This window comes from Bacillus rossius, chromosome 6 (assembly GCF_032445375.1).
Source record: "Bacillus rossius redtenbacheri isolate Brsri chromosome 6, Brsri_v3, whole genome shotgun sequence".
NCBI classification, from domain to species: Eukaryota; Metazoa; Arthropoda; class Insecta; order Phasmatodea; family Bacillidae; genus Bacillus; species Bacillus rossius.
Window position 1 is genome coordinate 1,184,047 of NC_086334.1, and position 23,866 is coordinate 1,207,912.

General features: G+C 39.0%; 1 long non-coding RNA gene across 2 annotated transcripts; it reads left to right on the top strand.

Moving 5' to 3' along the window:
- The first annotated feature begins 833 nt into the window (after window positions 1–833).
- LOC134532466 (uncharacterized) lies at window positions 834–22,072 on the top strand. 2 transcript variants are annotated; one of them, XR_010075145.1, is made up of 3 exons: window positions 834–923; window positions 1,379–1,500; window positions 21,418–22,072. It is a non-coding gene; the product is annotated as an uncharacterized LOC134532466 (long non-coding RNA). The 2 variants fall into 2 exon arrangements; XR_010075144.1 differs by lacking the exon at window positions 21,418–22,072 and adding an exon at window positions 14,907–15,500.
- The last annotated feature ends 1,794 nt before the right edge of the window (window positions 22,073–23,866 follow it).

Sequence of the window (23,866 nt, forward strand, 5' to 3'; positions counted from 1 at the left end):
CGGTAAATAATCACGAAATTTACATTGATTAATTTTCCCTTCAAAACGATTCAAGAACGGGAAAGCAACAAAGTTATCAAGAATTAAAAATAATAAACACTCTCACAAAACGCTTTCCAAGCTAATTTTACTCGTTTAATGTAATTGGCTGATGCCAACACTGACTTGAACACAAATTTCTTACCAACGAGTAAACAATATATTTTTTCTCATGAACTCTGGTATGCACTCCCGCGTTACAGAGTGTTTTGGCTTATGGGTTTCTGAGTAGGTTTTTGTTTAATTAGTCTTGGGTTTGGATGTACATAAAACTCTTTGGCTCAAGGCACTCACACTTCCTTGGTGAAAGCTGCTACCTACGAGTATTGATGGCTTTTTCGTCAACAACTCTACCAAATTTACCTTAAAGTGATTCAAAGCATTTAACCAATTAGGTAATGTAACAGATGGAAAACTGTATTGAATGTGTCCAGGTTAAGAAAAACGATTCCTCAACATAATTTCCATACCCAAAATGATTGGGAAAATAGCCATTCACACATTAGAAGCAATAATATCAAATTAAACTATAATGATACAAACATATTTCTTGGGTGCTTCTCGTTCGTATTGAGAACCATTCCGACACCGCGTCCATCAGAGCCTACTGATGGTGTGTAGTGCCCTTCGCTTGAATTACAGCCGCCACCGAAGGCGGTGGTAGTTTGTTCGAGTGGTTCGGCTGAATTGTTGCCCGGTTGTTAGCAGCAGTTGTGCCTCGGCCGCGCTTGGCTGGCCCGATAAGATAAGTTTCCTTTCCACGTCTTCCTGTGTTGCAGTCAAGGTCAACAATAAAAGCATACTGAATAAGCCCGTTTAGATCTCTATGCTTGTTCTGCATCGCGAGGAATCTCCCCGACTGCCTTCACACTCTCCAATCACAGGTGGGATATTGTAGCCAGCAAAACTGCATAACCTTTTATAATTTAATTATTTTCAGATACATACAGTTGAGCAAAAAATGTTTTAGACAACTTTGTAATGTAATGATTTTTTTATAAGTATCTGAAACATTGTATCGTATAATATAAAGTAAATTTGGGAGTGAGAATTTTGAAAATACATTCTCCTGTTTTATTTCATCAAGATCATCTGATAGTGTTCATTATAAACTCGTTATAATTTTTTTTTCAATAATTTCTGATATCTTTTTTTTTCTATTTTGAGCATAGCACACACCTTAATGCAATGCCTTGTTGTTAATAGTGACCAACTGTTACAAATAGTTTCTCCTGTGAAATAATAACTGGTATTTAACAGTGATAACTATGATAATACTGTTACTAGACACTAATGCAACTAAAACAACTCGCACATCGCTGTTTCGGTTTTCCCACAGGACTGGCCGTTACGGGCCCTGCACGAACTCGGGCTTGTTTATTTCTCTCTCACGAAGAATGTCGGAGACGACGGAGTACTATCAGACAAGGTGCAAGCTAAAGTTTTGTACCACGTATACCAGTGCGTATTTTCTCATTCCTATTGTGTGAAATGCACAAACAAGCTATGAAAATGACGCTTTCAACAAATTTTCACTATATTTTTAATGATATAAGGTACTTTTGTCGCAAGTTTTTTTTTTCTGAATACAATTGTTCTCAGAGGTGCAGATATAATAATAAATACATGCAGGCCCGATGCAGAAAATTAAAAATATCGTGAAAACTTTGTTATGTATATAGTCCGTTCCATTTGCACGAAATTACTACGAGATCATCTAACCCAACAATATCAGCAGCTAACATGGCTCACTCTCGCACATACTTATCCTTGCTTGTAAGGTGCTGCAGCAGGTATCACCTCACCTCACCTCAGTATTAATTACCTACAAGCTACCACAGCCATGACACGCGATCCACACGCAACCCAATGCTATCTATCCCAGTGCACTCATCCAAATGTCTGTCGGGATCTTTTGCAACCGTGAGTAGCAGGCTCTGGAATAAATTAGACCAAGCGACAAGGCAAACAAAAAATCTAGCTTCCTTTAATATAAGTACAGGCTGAAAAAAACATCTTTGTAGCATACCATGACCACTTCGCCGCTACCCTACTGCTTGAATCTGTGTGTGAATGAGCGAGTGACTGGTTTTAATGTAGTAGCACCTTTTTTTTTTTTTTTTTTTTTCAGGTTTTGATACTATTAGCTGTATGTTTAATTACTTTCCTTTTTATGTATGTCTATGCTTAATTTTTAATTACTTTAAATTAGTTATGGTTGAATCTTTTGTAATAGTTAATATTTGAACATTAAGTACAATTTTAATTTGTTCTCTTAATATTTAGTCAACATCTGCTTATATCATGCTTAATTTTTAATATTCCACTATTTGATGTAATTGCAGAAAAGTGGTTAAGTGTAAGAAAAGGCGTACCGCCTTAACTTCGCCACCAATAAAGACGATAAATAAATAAATAAATAAATAAATAAATACCAAGTGCCGTATACTAAAACTGGTTGTAATGAAGGCTGGTGTGGTATACTGCTGCAGTGTTGCCAGTGTTGCCAGTGGCTCCTGATGAGGGCACGTGGATTAGCACGAGGGGGGTGGATGGGGTGGGGGGTCATGCCGGCGCTAATCACGTCGGCGCTAACCTGCGGTAACGAGTGACGTCATCGCCCGGCGACCCGCACCCAGGGGTACCAACTGTACGGGCGGAACATGGCCATTAACAAGACTGCGCGGCTCAGCGATGTCAACATCACTGATTAACTTTCAAAATATGGGGGAAACATTTCTGCAACATTGTAACATAAATCAAAAAGAATATTGACAAACCTTCTTAAGTTCTGAACGGTTTATTAGACGGATTGTAATTGCAAAATATTATATTCTGGAATAATTTTTGTTAATGTTAAGTTAATTTGGTAGTAATGAAATAAGCATTGCTACAAAACAAAATCATGTGTTTGCTTTGTTTTTGCCTGTGTTTTTTTTTTTTGCAGTAGAATCTGAAGTTAGGATATTTAACTCTCAAATTTTGCGGCTATGCAGTTTTTTTATTGTTAATTATTGGTAAATAAATAATCTTAAACGTAATACGGTTAATACTCCCAGCAAAGAACAACAAAAAAAAAATTGGTTGTCTGTAAAGTCGGTTTACGGACGATAGTTTAACGTGACAACGTCATAACAAAACATTGATGAAATGATTGATCCAGAAGAAAAGGAAATATCATATTCGGCCTGAGACTGAGCCGTAATAGGTTTTTGCAACCAAACCATTTAAGCATTAAAAATATTATATTCTTTGAGGAAGATTTTTTTTTTTTAATTTTTCAATCTTTTGCATGATAAAATCTACCTCTGCATACTTTTATGAATAAAATTGAATTATCACTATTTTGTATGGATTCAAAGGAGTGAAATGAAATGTGCCATTGAATTAATAAATTTACTTTTATTTGCATTCATTAATTCAAATATATTTATTACTTTTGAAATGTTGTGTGCGCCATATTTATTTTTACAAGTACAAAATAATTTTACGCAGCTGCCGGGTCTCGAACCGTGAACATTTAGATTAAGAGTTAGATACGCTAACCACACGCCCACGAGGCCATATTAAAGAAATGTATTTTCAAATGTTATATATATATATTTATAAAAACTTTGTTCACGGTAGGGGTATAATATTAACACGATTTTATAACAAATACGCATCCCAAATACACCAAACTTATTTATAATGTGTTACAATATTTTTTAAAACATTGTGCAAAAGATCCCGGGTGTAATTTGAATTATTATGTGTAACTGTAAAACACCATTGTTGGTTCAAACGTATTTGAATTTTCAACATTACTTTTAAATAACCGTACCGATTGTGCTGAAAATCGGTGGAGGATCGTTAAATTACATAATATTAATAATTCAAACGACAAAATATGATTGAAAAGTCAAATCGATGGTTGTTCCAATCGAGTAGAAGAAATATACCACGCATGCGTACAATGAGCAAACAGAACACATCCGTAGTGGGACATCCGTAGTGGGACACTTTTTCGTGCGTGCAGCCGGCGTTCATCGATTTATTAGACGTTGTCACGTCAAAAACATGGTTGCCAATATTTACTTTGAAAAAGTTAACGAATTTTAGGTTGTTAGGTTGTTTAAATCCCGCACAGATTAAGAGAGTTAGTTATAGCATTGAGTTGCTATATTTTAATGTTCCTTGCCTTGTGCCACCACCGAGCCATTAGTCCACGCTTACACTCTGATGCCATCTTTAATTATACATATACATATGAGCAATATTCGACCAAAGGGGTATAAATGGAGGTTTTTTTAAAAAACAGAACAATCGTTTTAACTTCCGTAATATGGACAATATTACATTCGTTTGAAAGTTTTATAACTCGTAGCAGTAATGCACAATTTTTTCCTGAACAAGTTTTTGATACGAGCAACCATAACTGCAAGGGTTTGAAAAAACAAGTGCTGGCGGACAAAAAAAAATCATAACTCGGTTCGTAAGCAAAAAATCTAAATCTTACAAATTTTGTATTAATCTTATAATTTTTATCTGAAACTTTTGTCAAGGTAGAATTTAAAAAAAAAATCATAATTTTGTACCATGAAAACTGTTAAATCCATTCTGTTTTACTGCAAAACCTTAAATTATTATATACAACTTTGGTCAGATTTTTTTTATAAGACCAACCATTACTGCGAGGAATAGAATAAACCAGGGTTGGACAATAAAAAATCCTAACTCCCTTCGAATACACAAATTCGAGTTCGTACAAATTGTGTATTAATCTTATAATTTTTACCTAAAACTTTCGTCGGAAACAATTTTTAATAATACAAACCATTACTGCAAGGGGTGGAAATAACAAGGGTAAAAAACAAAATATCATTGCTTGTTTAAAATACATTTACTTTCATTTTCATTATAATTTATTTTGAAACGCCTAAACTTTATAAAAACCTTTGGCTGGAACAAATGTTGATGAAAAACAGAGGTTGAAATTAAAAAGAATTTAAATTGTTTTAGTGTCAAATTCGTCGTAATTTATAAATAAAAAACTTAATATTACCTTAAACCTTTGTCCAAAAAATTTATACCACCACGTATTAGTTCAAGGGATGAAAAATAGTGATTGAAGATCAAAAATAATTGCATGATACCTTATTAGGCATATTATGTAATTCGTTAAGACATTCAATGCTGGATGCATTTAGTTAAAAAAAAAATTCAAAATATTTTTGCTGCATGGAATGTGAGGAAATTTTAAATCGATGTTTGTTTTACTTCAAAGTATTTAAAACTGTGTATGTAAAACTGTATGTATATGTATAACTGTAAATATGTAAATGACGTGTTCCATAGCCTTATGGTTTCTACCGAAAGAAGGCTCAATGGAATACAAATAAAAAAACAAAAAAATAAATAAAATAAATCTTTTTCGAATATCGACGAACTATAGGATGTTACGTCGCCTACATTAAGTACTTAAAATGTTCCAGGAGTTTATACAAGTCTCCAAAAATATTTTAAGAAAAATGGGACCTTCGAAATCTACCTACGCCTGTGCCGGAAGGGACTCTTTTCAGTTGTGCACCCGGCTTGATCCAGACAAGGTCGCGTGGCTCCGCGAAGGGAAGCCTAAGATGTCCATCAAGTTCTGTCCCTGCCCGAACACGCCCGAATATTCACCTTCGGCCAACCTCGGGTTTATTTATATATATATTTATATTTCTCTGTTTATTTTAATGTAGCTATACTAACCTAACTAACCGTCCATGGTGTTTTAAAGTGTTTTAATGTAGCCAACCTAACCGACCACTTTTAATATTTGAATTAATTTTCCCTGCGCAAAAATAAAACAAATCCCGAGGTTGGCCGAAGGTGAATATTCGGGCGTGTTCGGGCAGGCACAGAACTTGATGGACATGTTAGGCTTCTCCTCCGCGAATGTCACCCACAACAAAGCACAATGGCAGCCGTGGGCAGGACGACCTCGTCACGTCGCGTCTCCCACGCAACCCGTGACACAACCGGCACGTGACTCCGCCGCCTCGACGTCACTCCACTCTACAAGGTGTGCTGCATCACTGCATTGTGAAGTCCTCTGAAACTGTTGTGCTTCCTGGCGCATATCCGTCCACAGGACGCACCGAATCAAGGACAGCGCTAATGGCAGAAATAGTGCATTGGAGAGAGAGAGAGTGAGAATGAATGCCCATTATCTGCACACTGCGGGGTGAGACTCGCTATGCCTACATCGCGCAAATATGGCTGACGTGACATGTTCACAAACTCGCGGTGTTAAGGGCTCCGCCTACCCGGACACACACACGGTGTGCAGAGCTTCAGAAAAAACAACGTGATTTGATAACTACTCAAGATAGCCGAGTGGAGTCTGCTTACGAAAAGCATTTAAGAGTTCGCTGAGGGCCGAAAAGTACTTTTGATCCCCTATTAAGTTTTTAAACTGTATTTTTAGAAGAGTTAAAATGGCTAAAACGCAATTTTTTCGGAGTAAAAAAAGGCGTAAAAAAACCGGTACAGATTCTTGAAAGCACTTAAGGGACTTGCATTACACCTTTATCTTTATTTCTCGGCCATATAAGCGACTACACAAAGCTTTCTGCACGAGCCGCAGTATGTCCCAGTAACCAGCCGTCCCACAGCTGTGTCGCTGCTTCGGCCCCTGCTTCTGCATTTCCGCGCCCGGTCTTCCAGCATGTTCACTCAGATTCCCTTTTTAATTGTTAGATGCGTGTGTTCAATTGCAAGATTATTTAGCATGTCCATCAAAGAATATCCCAGTTTCAATGGTATATATAGCAATTTAATTTAGACTATGCATCTATTAACTTAGATTTTCTTACAATAGTTCAATATTTGCACCTTTAGTTATACGGAACACACCCAACCTGAAGTCCAATCAATACTTCCCACACTTTGGTTAACACGTGATGGAAGCAATAGCCTCTTCAATGCTGTGCCTCACGTCTGCCTCAAATAATTAGGAAAGAATAGCATGACGTTATGTCAGGTGTAAGTGAAGGTCAGAGAAAAAGAGCTATGTCGTCTCGACTATTACGATCAGTCAAAGGACAGGGACTTTTGAATGTTCAACCACTCTCGTACAAAGAGATTCCAATGGAGAGGGGTTTCCACTCTGTTGCCAAATAGTTTACAGTTTCGCCCTCTATTAAATCTTTGAATATATATATATACTGTATAGAAGTCGCGAGTGGATAGGATTTGCTCTACGTTTTTCAGAAGCGTATGATGAGCAGCTTGGGAACTTCACCGCTGCAGTGCGCTGCCGTAACGCCCTGCATCGTCTTAGTTGTTATTTACACGTTAGAGCGCAGCACTGTCGCCCGCTGTCATTGCCCGCACCCCTCATCTATCATTCACTGCAGCTCAAAGTCGTTCAACAGGAGGGGGAAGGGGTGTTTGAAGAGTTCGACACTTGTCCGCTAGGGACCACCACAAGTCGATGCCCTAGAGATGGTGGCGATTGCGGCGGTGAATTAACCAACTACCTCAAAACCGTATTAGAAATTTTAACCTGGGCTGGCGACTTCTATACAGTATATATATTCAAAGATTAAATTATGCTCAGGAGTCGCCATTTTGCGCAGGTGGCGCTGCAAGCAAGAAAACAACAAAGCAGTACTCGTGCATGTGCTTATCTAAAACTGTTTAAATTACTCTTTAATTATGACCTTGAACCTATACTCTACAACGCTTACAGTTGATACTATTACAATTTATAACTGGAACATTATTTAATTAACAGACTGTGTAACAAGAAAAAAATATTTCACAGCAGTTTAGCTTCCACCTATTGTTTCCTTACAAGTATTTCTTTCTGATGACACACGACAAATAACTTGGTTTATACGTGTTCTGTGAACCCATTCCTTTGTCACGGCAAAGTGCCGAATGGAGTCGTTATTACATATACAATACGTACGAGGCATCACAGTTTCTGGGTGGATATGCTTGCACTTAGTTTCTGCAAGATTTAAAAATGGATTGTGCGTTTCTTCAATAATAGTAACTATTTATTTTCAAGTACAGAAGAAAAGTTTCGTAACGATTTGCAATTAGTAACTGACAAATTCTGGTAAGATTTCACAGCAGAATATTATTTGCTAAGTCAATATTATATTATACAGACTGTCCCAGAACTTAACGTCAAGCTGAAAACAGTTTATTGCCAATTAAAAAAAGGTTCTGTATCAAAAAGCCAAAATAAAAAGTAATTTTTGAGTTTTATATATATATATATATATTTTTAAATTCCCATTCTGCAACAAATTATTAGCTACCTTGACAAAATAGTTTTGCTATGCATTCATAATAACCCTATTTTATTTTTGAATTGTATTATATGTATATATTTTAATCGGGCAAATTTGACTAGTCAAAACTGTTTAAAAAAAATCAAAGTATTTTTTTACCGTGTGAATAGTCACCGTTATCCGATTAAAAATTCTTGCCGCATAAGTCATGCAAATATTTTTTACCTAAAAGTACATATAGCAAAATGTTTATATTATTTTGTTTTGTTACCAAAAGAAAGGTTATCCATGATTGCTCACGGAGGACGGAATGGAAGCCTTGCAACACTGCGTATCCTCACAACTAGTTTACAAATGATTGTTACCCAAACATACACAAACCCAACTTAGTCTTATTAAATGGTTATCTCTAAATATGCACCATATGGAAAAGTACATTGATGGGGGAAATCTGGTAGTTTCATGTGTGATCAAAACTTTGTAGAGTACGTACATCAACGCTTCATGAGGAATGCCACAACTCGAAATTACAACGCCGATATGAGAAGTTGATAAGATACCAACAATCATCACTCATACAGTGGAATGCTTTGTTGTTATCTTCAATGTTCATATGCGGATTTCTTTCAGCTTTAATCACAGATAGTATTTATCACCTAGATAGCTATATTTTTGTATATCACTAAAGTTTGTAGTACACTACTCGGCTTGTTAACATTAAAATATTGAATTGTTAACTACAATTATAATTAATATATATCACATAATAAATATTTATAAGTTATAATATTTTTAAATTTTACTATTTATTGATTTAATAAAAGACATAATAGTGTATATTGACATTCGGAACTATTTGTAGCAAGCATTTACTACTAATTACAAGGCAGTCTATTAAATGTTAAATTATTTGCTATGCTCAATCGGAGCCAAAATATCTAGTATTAAATGATATAAAATGGCGTCTTTCAGTTACGTCTCGTTAGAAGCAAAACTTGAATATTTTCAGATTATGCTTTGGATGAAATACCAAGAGTTAATGCATTTTCCGAAATTCTCATCACAGATGATTGTTTACATAATACAATGCTTATATGTGTAGTCCCGTGCGCACTAGGAGGCCTGTGTAGTCCCGTGCGCACTAGGAGGCCTGTGTAGTCCCGTGCGCACTAGGAGGCCTGTGTAGTCCCGTGCGCACTAGGAGTCCTGTGTAGTCCCGTGCGCACTAGGAGGCCTGTGTAGTCCCGTGCGCACTAGGAGGCCTGTGTAGTCCCGTGCGCACTAGGAGGCCTGTGTAGTCCCGTGCGCACTAGGAGGCCTGTGTAGTCCCGTGCGCACTAGGAGTCCTGTGTAGTCCCGTGCGCACTAGGAGGCCTGTGTAGTCCCGTGCGCACTAGGAGGCCTGTGTAGTCCCGTGCGCACTAGGAGGCCTGTGTAGTCCCGTGCGCACTAGGAGGCCTGTGTAGTCCCGTGCGCACTAGGAGGCCTGTGTAGTCCCGTGCGCACTAGGAGTCCTGTGTAGTCCCGTGCGCACTAGGAGGCCTGTGTAGTCCCGTGCGCACTAGGAGGCCTGTGTAGTCCCGTGCGCACTAGGAGGCCTGTGTAGTCCCGTGCGCACTAGGAGGCCTGTGTAGTCCCGTGCGCACTAGGAGGCCTGTGTAGTCCCGTGCGCACTAGGAGTCCTGTGTAGTCCCGTGCGTACTAGGAGGCCTGTGTAGTCCCGTGCGCACTAGGAGGCCTGTGTAGTCCCGTGCGCACTAGGAGGCCTGTGTAGTCCCGTGCGCACTAGGAGGCCTGTGTAGTCCCGTGCGCACTAGGAGGCCTGTGTAGTCCCGTGCGCACTAGGAGTCCTGTGTAGTCCCGTGCGCACTAGGAGGCCTGTGTAGTCCCGTGCGCACTAGGAGGCCTGTGTAGTCCCGTGCGCACTAGGAGGCCTGTGTAGTCCCGTGCGCACTAGGAGGCCTGTGTAGTCCCGTGCGCACTAGGAGGCCAGACCGCGGCGCGTCCCAGGTGCTTGCACGGGTCTTCCAGCGGGTCTCGTCTGGTGACGTCATGCGCGCATACCTGTGGGGATTAGGGCGGCCCTACCACGCAACCCCCTGCCACCACGCCATCTATCCCTGAGTGGCTTTCAGAGGCCGCCGTGTGTATCCATCATAGGCGTACCCAGGGGGGGTGTTTTGGGGGTTCAAACACCCCCCGAAATAAGGCAAGAAAAATATGAACAGTCATGTCATTCGAGATCAATTTCTAAACACAGAGCAACGAGAGAAATAACGTCACCAAGCAGTCCAATTGGTAAGTAAACGTAAACAAATTTGAATTGCAGTGGTTGGTTCATGATAGGTCAGTCTAAATTCTCAAATCGCGGTGATTGGTCTATGGAATAATCAGTTCAATTCTACTTTGATTATGTTTAAGATTTGCTTAGTAAAATTGGGCATTGAGTAACAGTAGTGATTGCGACCTAATTTTATACAAAACTCTATAAAACTATTAAAACGGGGGGGGGGGGGGGATGGGACGTTTTTTGGTCGTTTTGTCAAACCCGTACTTCGCTTCGGCAGTCTGAAGGCAGTACACTCTTGCACCGCTCATTATACATGCCCCTCCTTGTGGGTACGCCACTGCCGCACCTCGAATGGGAAAAAAAAAATCAAAGCAATGCTTGTTGCCATGGAGACGCAGAAGGCATAAACAATGCAAAATCCCGCTTCCCACCGTTGCCCGGGCTTAACCACCCTTGGGAGTTGATTTTCGGAAAAAGTCATCCTGCATAACATGAGGAACATTACTGTCAAGTTCAAGTCTGTAGGATATAAAATTGAAAAAAAAAGGGGCAATTTTTGATATTTAAAGTCCCCATAAAATTTCAACGGTGATGAGGACTGCAGTAACAGTGAATTAGTTGCTGCCATAGAGACTAATGAAGCATCAACAAAGCAACAGCCGTTGCCATGGTGATTTTCTACCAAAAACTGGAATTTTGATATTTTACACCTCCAAAACTCCCTTTGGGAGCTGATTTTCGGAAAATCATATCTTAGTGAGCGTCTACATACATCACAAAATGAGTAACTATGCTAAGTTTCAATCGGTTGAAAGATTTCAAGTCAATCGTAATGAGTCAGTCAGTGGTATTACGCACAAATATATTTTTTTTAATTTAAATAATTGAACATAAAATAATTAAATCTATACAGAAATATGCCTCGATTTGAAAAAAAAAATCGATCCAAGCGATGCCTGTTGTCATGAAGACGCAGAAGGCATAAACAATGCAAAATCCCGCTGTCATGGAGATGGAGTACCCACTGTTGCCAGTGCTTAACCACCCTTGGGAGCTGATTTTCTGAAAACGCTGTCATTAATCGAAATAAAATGTAGCCTATATATAAAGTTGGACAAAGTTACAAATATTTGTACGAAATTTCATTAAAATCAATTGTAGAGGTACATAGTGAAGCACTCATAGAAGTAAAACATTTGTTTTTAAATGTTTTTATTTTAGTCTCTGTGTAATTTTATCTTTGCCTTATATTGAAAATTATTTCCAAATTTTGTTCTCTATGAATATTTCACTCTAGCTTATACGTTAATTTTATTACTTTCTATAAATATGTTTCTTGATTAAAATAATTATTAATGCTTTGTTTGATATTGTCCCATTAAATTCGGTGTTACTATATTTATGTATTGTTCCTGAGAGATAACACTTAAGAGATTATTATTCTTGGAGGCTAGGGCACAATTAATATTCCGCTTAAACTATATTTGCGATTTCAAGCGATATATCGATGAGCTCGGAACAAGGAAAATTAAAATGTTTATTTTTTTTTAAAAAATTTGGAAGCTTAGTTTTGGATTGTTCTTTCGACGGCCAAGGGATTAAGATACATCGTTAATAAGTTCCATGTAATTTGAGATTATAGAATCAAAGAATCAACGTGTAAAGTTTTAGTAGCAATTAATGAACTACTAAAACCAGGAATAATATTGATACATTTCAAGAAACCCGGTACTACTAAGTATTAGAAGAGGTAGTGACCAATTATGGAGCATGACATCAAGACCGTCGATTGGTACAGGCAACGTTAATTAGCTTGATACCAGAGAATCAAATATGTCCGTGAAGCAAGAAAGAAGAGATGCCGACCCACGCCGCGAAGGAAGGATGTCGATCTACTAGAGGAGACATCGCGGACGACGGGATCCGAGGCAGCATCCACTACGACGACTCCAATTTTACCGACGTCAAGTTCAGAGGGAGAGGACCGGAGGAGTAACCTAACATTCGACTTCGGCAGTTGCAGAGCCAGCAGCACAGGAAGGAAGCCACGGAGTTTGAAAGGTTTTACAGAGCATTCCAAATCGTGTAGCAGTTCGACGAGGTTTGTTTCCCCAACCAAAGGTATCCCAAACTGCATAAAGTTCGTGTTAACCTTTGATACTGAACAGTCACAAGATTTATAATTGTTTTATTATTTGACCCACAAATAATTAGTCAAATTTGTTCAAAAGAAACTATGGTGAATTAAGTGTTATCTCACAGATTTGAAATGTCATAAGTTCAATCCAATAATGCTATTCATAAAAGTAATTATATAAATGTCCACTCTCCAATTGTAAACTGAGTTTGTATGCTACTATTAGTTCTAAGTCCAAAGGTTCCTATAACTCTTGCTCTTCGACTGAGTATTATAAACATCTTTGGTTTGAAATCTAACATAAACAAACTACCAAACTTAAATACTACGAATATCATCAATAAAAAGATGATGAGCTATATTGATCTGGAATATTTGTAAATGATAATCACTTGTCACGTTTTCATTATTTTAGTACGCAGTGTAAATGGGTATGTCTGTGTAAATGTGTATTGTCACCAGCGTCACAATTAATTACGTTGGTAGTAAAAATTCAAATTTCAATACACCTTTCATTTTAAGCATCTCTGTTACACTGATGTTCATGACCACTTCACAGCTTACAGATGTTTTGAACTACTATACTGGACTAATTAATGAATAACGTTAAAGATAAGATATTGTTTTTGCAAAAAGATCTTATTCGTGGATTCAGCCCTTAGAAGAGTGAAATTAATTAAAGTACATGTATACTTGGATATCTTCATCTCTATATATTAGTTTCCATAGATTCGGTGTATCAACTGCAGGTAATAATTGTAGTTACTTTGTAGGTCTGCGCCTATTGAACTGGTGACTAACAAAGGGGCTAGATCCATAAATCTGTCTGTTCATCTCGGTGACTGACACAATGCAGTAGTTTCGGAAATTAGCCCGGAAAAACATCGTGACACGAGATTTTTATATATAAAGATTTAATTCTGTTTTGCTACACTTGAATTGTAAAGCCTGAATTACAACAGCCCGTCGCATCCGTCCGTCATCCGTTCGTCCGTCAGCCGCCAAACGATATACAACTTCACTTCACTGCTTGGATTGTGGCCTTGAGCGGTATCAGTTTAGCCAGAAATAGCAATGTCAAATGTGTATATTTTGAAAAATTCTCAATTTTACTCCCATGCCTTACCCGGGACTCGAACCCAGAACCTCTCCCACCATAAGCCGATTTGCATCCGACTACGTTACGGAGGTCGGCTGGCGATTTACAACACTCCGCTCGTCCGTCATAATATTTATCCATGTCAATGCTGACAACTGTTGAGAAAACTTAACAATTGGGGGGGAAAAATTATAATATGTAATTTTAAACAATTATGTAAAGTAAGTACTTGAAACTCATTAAACTCGGAGTGTTTTTTTTTTTTTTTCGGTATGTATTTTCACATTTCCAGAGTTGCCATACGTAATTATAATACTTCCGTGACTTAGACCATTTTAGTTTCAAAAAAGAGCTTTCGATATGTGTCTAAACGTAAGCTAAGAAATGATTTTGGAATCAGCTAAACAATTAAACAAACTTTAATACATTTTAATATAATATTTTATATGAAAACACCTAGAAGACATTGGGTGGTCATAGTTTCATCCGTTCACCCGTCAAAAGTATAAAGTTACCAAGCTTTAGACGGACGAGTGGATGACATTTTTCAGTACATCTTATTGGGTGCAGGTCACGTAATTGACAGACGGATGACGGATGGACGGGCTATTGTAATTCCGGCCTTAGTTGCTAACACCCTTACAATCAAATTATACAGCAATTATTCTATTGTCATGCCGTCAACTTATTAGGAATACGTTTGTAAAGTGCGTACGTAAATTCGTTGTTAACTAATTATTTTTATATCTTATATGAATATATATATATATATTTGTACGTAATTTTTCTTTCAATTAACTTAAGTAAGTTCACATTACAATATTAAAATACCTACAAAACCCCCCATATATAAATATATATATATATATATATATATATATATATATATATATATATATATGGGGGGTTTTGTAGGTATTTTAATATTGTAATGTGAACTTACTTAAGTTAATTGAAAGAAAAATTACGTACAAATTACATATCAACAATAGCCTAGGTTAAAAAATGAAATTTGAGACTATTATATTTATTTACTAAAGAAATAATTAATTTTTGGTGTTTTTGCAGTTTTTCTTAAAAATCTGGAAGAACACCCCCCCGTGTACGCCTATGGTATCCATGCGCTATTCGCGCCACTGTTCTGGATGCTTCGAGCGTCGGGTAGGCCCGGGACGACACTCCAGACGGCCAACTGGTATAAAAGGGGCGACGCCGGCGACCGAGTGGCGCGAGACTGTGTGTGAGCGGGAAGCCTTCTTTTCACAGACGAGAGAGCCAAAACCCGAAGTTCATGTTTTTTTTTTTTTTCGTATCTTTAATGTAGCTATCCTAACCGAAACAACCGTCCACAATGTTTTAAAGTATTTATAATGTAGCTAACCTAACCTAATTGACCATTAGTATAATTTTACCAACACCGCCATATTTATTTACAATGAATAAAAACAAACCCGAAGATGCACGATCGGGCGTTTGGCTCTCTCGTCTGTGAAAAGAAGGCTGCCCGTGTGTGAACAGGCGCGACGTGAGGGTGGAGTCTGGCTCTGTGAGGAGTGCGGACTGCGGACTGGACAGACACGTAGTGGCTTGTGAACAGACATTAAGTGTGGTGATTTAATTAGTGATGTAAATATTAGTAACAAATAAAACTGTATGAAATTAGTTGGGCTATACTTACGAACACGTTTTCCCCACTCGTAACAATATTTAATAAATTTTTTGAAACAAGCTATAGTAAATGCCCATTGCAAAGTTTACTTTTAAAATATTGAAGATCGTTTTGCACTACTTTGTGAGTTTTAGAAGGTTTAAATTCAAACACTTCAGTTGAGAAATGTTTCATGTTGTTGTGCAGTCATGTGTCCTAAAAGAGTGAGAATTATGATATTATTCAGGTATTTTAATTATTACTGTTTAAAAAATACATATAAACTCCAAAAAGATTTTAATAAAATATATATTCTTGTAAATATATACCTACCAATAGAATATCGTACATACATTTTACGAAACATTTCTGTACAAGTGTTGTAGTCCACAACTTAGTTTTAAAATAATTATCTTGTAAAGATGATGCTAATTTAAAGTTGTAATGTTACAAACCTGAGGATTACAATTATTTCAAGAATCTCCTCCTTCCCTGTGGTATTCTGGAACAAATGGCAAATTATAAGTATAGGTACTCTCCGTAACTACGCCACTGGAAACAATTGTTTTCAACATCTGTCAAAAAACGAATAACATATCCAGAGCTATTTTGAACAGAACACAGCATTGTTTTTATGTTTGTATACGGGAGTCACCAGAAAGAAATACTTGTTAGCTAAACTTTTTTTTTCATGTTAAACATATTGTTTGTTATGCATAAATCGGCTTGGCTCTCAAAGATACAAATTGATCATGAACAATTAACACATTTAAATATATCTACCCTGAAAGCGCCTAAAGAAATGCTACTTTCTCCACGTGCGACCCACTCACTGACTCATACACGCAAATTTAAACGTGGTCTTTTAATGTGTACAAGAGCAAATATTTATATATTTAATTTTTCTCATTTAATGATAATACAAAACTAAAAAATATATATATTTTTTTTCAAAACTCCGTTCCCCCGGAGAAACCCCCGGAATGGCCACCGCATGGGGAGCCCAAGAAAAGAAACGGGCTCCCCATTTGGTAGCCACCTGGAAGGTTTTTTTCTGTTCCACCCACCGTTTCTTTGGTAGCCTGACTTGTTACAAGGGATTGTATTCCTACCAGAGAAAATGCCGCCATTTCGTCTGGGCAATCCGCCTTGGAGGAGCCGGGGCGCGAACCCGGGTCCTACAAGTCACAAGGCAGGCGCTCTACCCCAGAACCAGAGTGGTAGAGCGATGATGCGCTGTCTTCTTAACGGTGTTAGTCTCACGCGCTCTCTGCAGTTTGATGTGTGTCAGTCACACGTGCTTATTTATGGCAGTTGATCTTGGAAGCAACCATGTACGTAGGTAGCGTATTAAATAACACGTGAGCGAGTCTTTCAGTAGTCGCCAGTGATGTGTATGTGTGATTGATATCTCACCTCGGAAACAAGAAAATTTAAGTGTTCTCATGTTACAAACACACTAACGAAACTCAACTTTCAGAGGTGCCCCCCCCCCCCCCTCCCGAAATTTTTTATGCCATTTTCTCAATGATTTACTAAATTATTTTATAATATTATACTTTATCACATTTTGCATTAATTAAAAATGATTTTCTAATAATAATTTTGGTCATATATCCATCCTTAACCGACAGATGCCAAACTGCTTTTGTTGAGGAAAATGCGGGGTTGCCAATTTGATTTACAAGATCCCTTTCAATTATCAAAGCACCAGAAACGTATTTTCACATTAGAAGCTATAATTATGTAAATAATATATACATTTTTCTCGTATTTTAACCACCCCCCCCCCCCTTAAATTTTAATGACGCAGTCTGCGTCGTTACCCCCCCCTTGTGTGCACCCCTGACTTAGTATAAGAATACGCAAAATGTGTTTTCAACTCAATTTCTGGACGTGAATCCAAGTAGTTCTCGCACCCACCGCTAGAACACTCCGATAAAAGCGAAGAAGGGCTGTGTCGGGACACACGGCGAGTTGCTCGTCGCTCTTATTGTAATGAATTGAAATGAAAACGAGAACGCACGTACGTTACGACTACGTACTAAAACTTTTGTCTGGTAAACGTCCAATCATTGGTGGGTTGGTCGGTTCTGTGGGCAGGTAGTTGAGCCGAAAACAATACAAATACAACAGCAACAATTTTTTTTTTGTACAGACGCGGCCACATTGCAGCCGCACTAGCTCGCTCAGACGCGGCCACACTGCGGCCACGCTAGCTGTGCGCTGCTAGGGTAATGGGGCCTCCCCGACAAGACGCCGCCGATAAGGAGGCTCGTCCCTGGCGCACGAGTGTCGCAGTCGGCAGTGAAGAGGAGTGTTCATGACCCGAAATAAACACGACCTTTCATCCGCGCGCCGTCATCGCTGGTAGAGTGAGCCTCGACAATACCACATGTGTGCATGCTCGGCTGTAAACTTGAACCTCTATTCCATAGAAGTGATCGACTATTTAGGGAAGTGTTCGAAGACGTCACTAGCTCATCTATTTTTGTTTGGCATGTTAGATGACTAGAGTTTGCCGTCAAATATTTTTTTTTCATGTAGGAAGGGTTTCAAAATATGATGGGCTGATTGTTTGGACTGGCGAGATGCTGTTCCCATACGCGGCAGTTCGGACTGATTGCTCTCGAACTCACAGTCCTATTGGATGGGAAGCCTTCAATTCGTCAGTTCCGACTGACAAGTCCGATACTGAACTGACAGTTTGGACTGATCGTGTGTGTGTGGGGGGCACTGAAAATGCATCGTAGTGGACGCGGCCATCTTAGTGCTGCCTCCTATGCTCACAAGGGACGCCGATGTATGCCTCCTGGGGATGCGACACTCGTAGTAGCTCCGGAGTAGTGGTTCATTTGGTTTATATATTATGTTACCTTAGACGTTTGGTGAAGATATATGCTTTGAACGTTATAAGCATAAGAGTTAACTCAAATAGAGACAAATAAAAACCTCAATAGAAATAAACGAAAAGCGAACTTAAACTTACAGGGACGTTTTATTCTCATTATAAGTATTTTTTATATTTTTGGATTCATAAAAAAAATTATTTTGATCGTTGACATTTATGGCAGTCACGCAAAATAACTTTTTTTTAATTGGTGGTTGTTATTTATGTTTTGCTGAATATTCGTAGATATCACGACTCAAAATGTCTACGTGTACATTGGTACGACCAACTGCCGACAGGTGGTGCTAGCAGTACATCGTGTCTGCATTAGCTGAGGGGTGTAGGGAGGGAAGCCTTCTTTTCACAGACGAGAGAGCCAAACGCCCGACCGTGCTTCTTCGGTTTTTTTTTTTTGGTTCATTGTAAAAGGTTAGGTTAGCTACATTATAAATACTTTAAAACATTGTGGACGGTTGATTTGGTTAGGATAGCTACATTAAAGATACTGTGAAATCATGTAAACGGTTTCCTATCCCTGGATAGCTACATATTGAAAAGTTATTTGCTAAGCAACCATAACATGATTTTACAGTATTTTTAATGTAGCTATACTTACCTAATCTAACAAACCATCCACATTGTTTTTAAATATTTATAATGTAGTTAACCTATCCTACTCGACCGCAAACTTTAATGCCACACCGGTTTATACAATGAGATAGAACGGGGGGGAAAAAGCGAGCATGAACTTGGGGTGTGGCTCTCTCGTCTGTGAAATGAAGGCTTCCCACCCCTGGACCCTAGTGTGCCCCGCTCTCCCAGGAGCGCGAGGTGTGTAATTGTTACAAACCGCGGCCCGTGTTGCGCGACAAAGCAGCTCTGCCCGACGTTATCTCGAGTGACAATTTCCCCCTCCCTCCCCTCTAACACCAGCCACCTCCTCTTCCCATTATTTCTGCAGCCGCAGCGCACAAAGGCTGTCATAGCGGGGGTGTCGTGCCAATACTGAGCCCTATGAGCCGTTTACCTCGTCGAGTTTCCCAGTTTCCCCAGGCTCAAGGTTCGGTCACACCCGCCCCTCTTCATTTCTTCTCTTCAACTTAACGTCGTTGCGATTATTTAATTATTATTTTTTTTGTTTTATCAAAAATATTTTCAACATATATTAACTATCATAGGTGTACAAAGTCGTGTAAATGTTTATGATTATCATCACCTGCGCGACTTTTTACACCTGTTACATTACGCTAAGTGAATATCTGTTGAAAATATGGGTAACAGAACAACAAATGCAGGGATAGGTGTTAATGTTGGTCCGAACAGCCCCCCCCCCCCCCCCACGGGCTGCTTGTTCCATGCTGCTGGCCTGCCTCGTCGCTAGTGTCCTCGTAACAATATGTCATCATTTCTAGTTATCTTGGCAGAAGTAAGACGCCACCAAAAGGCTTCCGGTATTTGTAGAGCTCTGCGCATGTGTAACACCTTAGCTCTCCTCATGCTGCATTTGGTGGGAGTAATTTCCTGAATGCAACGGAAGTCACGGAACGGAAATGTGTAACAACCACGGTGCCTACAACTGATTGCACATACCAAAGGTCAAAAAGACAAACGGAAACTTTATAGTATTATTTTTTTAATGAATTTTAACAATATCGGTAGTATTTTAATAAAATTCCTTCTCGCAAGTAAGATCCAAAGCCGGGGTTTAGTATTTTTTCAAGATTATTTTTTCGCTTTAATCGGAGCATAATGAAGTTTAAAATTTCCTTCTGCAAATCGATTGATTCGATAGACGACGTAACTGCTCCAGTAGATAAGTCTAGCGGCGGGTGCAGAAACTCTGTATGATTCACCTCCAGAAATGCAGTTGAAAGCACAATTTCCGTATGTTCATCACGCTTGACATTATTTTTAAGAATTCTACTTTAAATTTTGTTTCAGAGTTTCGTGTTATAAGTGTATGTGCAACACGAGAACACGTGACTGCTCGTTACCGAGGCTAGATGTCACACATCTCTGGCCAGTACTGGAAGACACGAACGCTATTCTTTTAATATTTAATTGATATTTGAAACCGTGGAATGCAGTGTTATTAGTTGCCATTTGTTAGGTTTCCCTTTATTGTAGAAGCGTCAGAAGCTATGGTGAAATGTTCCGGGAGATCTCCTTTCCCGTGTCCTTGCAGAATAGCCTGAGCTGATGTGCCAACGAGCGGCGCCAGGTAGCCAACCGACGACCTGGTGTTGCCATTCGTCCTCATGGGGCGAAGCCCTCAGTGCGGGGTGGCACAAGCCTTTCTAGGGGCTCTTGTCCTCCCGTTGCTCCCCCTCCCCCCTCCTCATAAATAATATGTTTAGTTTTTAATTGCGAACCCGGTTAACCGAACGCTCGGTTAATCGGGCCATGGGTAATCGAGGTTCTACTGTGCTTCCGTTTCATTTCTTCCTGTTGTTACGTTAAAAGGCGGCGGTCTCTGGTATAATGGCGAGAAAACTCCTTAGATCTTGTATAAACACGACATAGTAAAAGTTATGCGTCTGGTTACCAAAGCTTAACTTTTGTGTCACTCTTTTAAACATATTACGTAATGCCAGCGACAAGTGTATACCTAACCAAGATAACTCGAAGCCAAAGTGCGATCCTGTGTGAATCACACGATTCTGGAATGTCTTACGTGTTATCTGACGTTTCAGGGAGGTGTGGCAGTTTAAGTGTGGAGTTTAAGGCGGCAATGTACTTAATTATTTTGCTTCTTAAATTTATTTTTCTTGCACATGATTTTTAATAAATTCATAATATAACCACATTTAATTGTTTATAAAAGACTTTTTATACCAAGCAAATCGTTATTAAATATTTTTTATGAACTTCCAAATTAACAAAAATACAGATATTACAGGGAAAAAACATTTGCTAACGCAGCGAAGAAAAAATTGACACATTCAAATGGGGGGATTTGAATAATGGACAAAACAAGCAAAGTTTTTTTTTTTTTTTTTTTTACAAGCGAATCTTTTGAAAAACCGGTTTCTTTGTTTCAGCGACGCATCGTGAACATGGGGCTGCGCGTTAAACGGAACTCGACTTTCCAAAGTTTCGCGGAGCGACACCATGGCGGTCGCCAGTCGCGGCGACAGACCGGTGGCTGAGCAGTGCGCGAGCAACAAGTGAAGAGAAAGAAGAAGGAACTGTGATGAACTTCGTGCCTGCTCGCAAGAGTTACGCCCTCTCGGTGGACACATGTTCCCGCCAGAACTCTCCGCTAACTAACTTCCCGGCCCGCTGCTGTTCCGAAACACACACGCCAGTCCCCGCCATCTTAGATTTTAAAATATTTTTATTTATTTTTCTATTTAGTTTTACTATCCTAAATGTTGTTGCGATATGGCTGAATTATTTCTTCCAACACTTTTATATATATATTCTTACAATCATATTTTACAACAGGTTTCAGTTAGTAACCACCAAAATAATAACCGACGTAATAATCACACCAGTCAACCAATTTCGTCTTCAACCAGCTGATTTCTACGCCGTGTCGAAAGAAAAAATGGCTCATGGAAGCTGTATTGCAAACTGAGGCTTAATTAATACTTGAAAAAAATTGATGTTGAAGCAGCAATTTCCCTAAAAATAAATGACCTGTTTGAAAAACAAATCTTTAGAAGATGACAAGAAAGAACTTTTACCTCACGAATAAAATGAAGTATGTGTTCTACCGGTGGCGGCCTCAAAAAAAAAAAGGGGGGGGGGGAGGAGATATATAATTACCCTAATAAAGAAGTAATGAATAGTTCTGTGGGAAAATTTGTTGAAGGCTGTGTGATATTTTGGTGATGCAAGGTGAGCTGTTGCAACAGAAAACGGAAGTTACGCATGTTGAGTATGGTGATTGATGTAACAACAGTCCTGACCCTAGATATAAAATATATTTCTTGTATCCGACACAGTTCTCTACATTATAATGCCGACGTAACTGCGCCCAGAATAAGACGAGATCACAAAAACTAATTGTTTTTTTTTTTTTTAAGCAACTACATTCCGTCACTTTACGCACTCGAGTAAGACCTGAAGGTAAGCGTGTTTCAAGTTTTAATTTTATAAGGTTTACGGTGCACTACTGTAGGCGTGGCCTACACCGCAAGCCTTAGGATCGGGTTTATAAACCACACAAGGAACATCAAGATGTAAAATGTACAGAAATCACATCTTAAAGTACTGGTTTATAAACCACACAAGGAACATCAAGATGTAAAATGTACAGAAATCACATCTTAAAGTACTGGTTTATAAACCACACAAGGAACATCAAGATGTAAAATGTACAGAAATCACATCTTAAAGTACTGGTTTATAAACGACGCAAGGCGTTCTTGCGTTTTCGACGGCCATATTTGAAGAGACGTTATCCGATAACTGTTTAAAAAGACGCAAACGTAATGTGCATAGATGTCCATGATGATATACATTACGTAAAAAATTTGTTAAACTTTCACTCACTTGTTTAATCAAAAGAAGCCAGAGGTCAAATTATGTTTTCTACTGTTTTACATTTCTTTAAAAAGTTTTGAAGGAAGGGTTGGTGACGTGTTGTGATTTGCGTGCTTCACAAAGGACAGTTGCGTCGCGTTCCTTACGCAGTTCATAAACCAGGCGCAAGTCCGGAAGCAATTCGCTGCGGACAAACCCGCGCGAGAATCAGGGTGTCCACAAGGAAAAAATATTTCGTACCAATTTAGGCAAGAAAAAAGTACTAGATTTGAAAGAAAAAAAAAGTACTAAATTATAATTTGTTATGGTTTTAAAAATTTAGGAAGTTATTATGACATTGCAACGCTCTAACTTAAATATCACACCACACACAGATACATTCCATAGTTTTTAAAAATAATCACGCTTAATAATAAAACATATTGGAGTTACTAGATCTGAGCGTAGATGTACTAGACCACTAAAACACTTATAAAAGTACTAGATCTAGTAGGAAAGTACCGCGAGAATGGCGACCATGCGCAGTCACGAAGGAGTCGGGAGGCAGAGCCAAGGAGGAAGGACGAGCGAGGAGGGGCAGCCCGCGGCGGCGCTGCGATATATCGATCCCTTCATCCCTGCGGTGTTGCCGGGCCGCGCCGAGCCGCGCCGCCACTGCGGTGGCCGGGCCGTGCCGAGCGGCGCGCCCTGTGCTCTGCGCATGCGCAGTGGCGACCCCCGCAGCGCACTTCTACTGCTTCGCGCGGACCTCTCACGTAATCAAGCAGAGCGCACAAAAAAAAGGTACCTTTCTATACAACTTGCGAAATCACGCTTAAGATGATTAAAAAAAACATATAATTATCTAAGCAATTACATTCGACACATCTGTGACGTCAGCGCCAAAAGTTTCGCGGGCGCGATGTTAATATGAAATTAGTGTCACAATCATTTTTTTTACGAATTTTGGTTAAATTGGTGCATTAGAAATAGGTACTACTATTATTATTCGTGTATTTA